A 768-nucleotide genomic window follows, 5' to 3' on the forward strand; every position below is an offset into this window, starting at 1 on the left:
CTGAGGAGTGATTGGTGGGTTTGAACCACCAGCCTTTTGGTGAGCAGTCAAATGCCTTTGGCACTACACCACTAGAGCTGCCTTCATAATTATGGGATTCTCTAACTCCTTGGAATTAGGTTTATCTACTTTATTCTATACCACAATTATGTCTTTAGATGTCACAAATATCCTTCTCTTATTCTTCCAGGTTTGAAATAGTACATCTGTCATTTAATGGAATGAACGAAAACAAGTATTTTTTCACTTATTTTGTTGTCAGACAGGTGTACAAAATCCATTGCCAGCAAGCTCTTCAGTGGATTAATATTGATGCATAACATTCTAGTTTAATGCTTATTTCAATAACAAAACTTTTGTCTTTCTCTTTTATTTTTTTGGTGATATTTTCTGGGTTGTTTCAAATGATATTTCATCAACAATTCTGGTGCTAGGGATGGGATTTGTTGTCAGTTCCTGAATTGAGAGGACCAGTTGGTCTATGTCACAGAGCAGGCAGGAAAGAGACCCTGGATTATAAAAATTCTCCTTCCTAGCTCTCCATTCTATTGAAATACTATCTGGACAAACTAGCCTCTCCAAATCCAAGATTTTACTATCGATTAAGCATGGGTAATAGAAGCCAGTTGTAGTCAAGTAGATTCCAATTCATGGTGACCTCATCTGTGTCAGAACAGAACTTTGCTCCATAGGGTTTTTAAGGGCTGATTTTTTTCAAAAGTAGACTGCCAGGCCTTTCTTCTGAAGCACCTCTGTGTGGACTTGAAC

This window comes from Orycteropus afer, unplaced genomic scaffold (genome assembly GCF_000298275.1).
Source record: "Orycteropus afer afer isolate SDZICR_OR568_19922 unplaced genomic scaffold, OryAfe1.0 scaffold00998, whole genome shotgun sequence".
In the NCBI taxonomy this organism is placed as follows: domain Eukaryota; kingdom Metazoa; phylum Chordata; class Mammalia; order Tubulidentata; family Orycteropodidae; genus Orycteropus; species Orycteropus afer.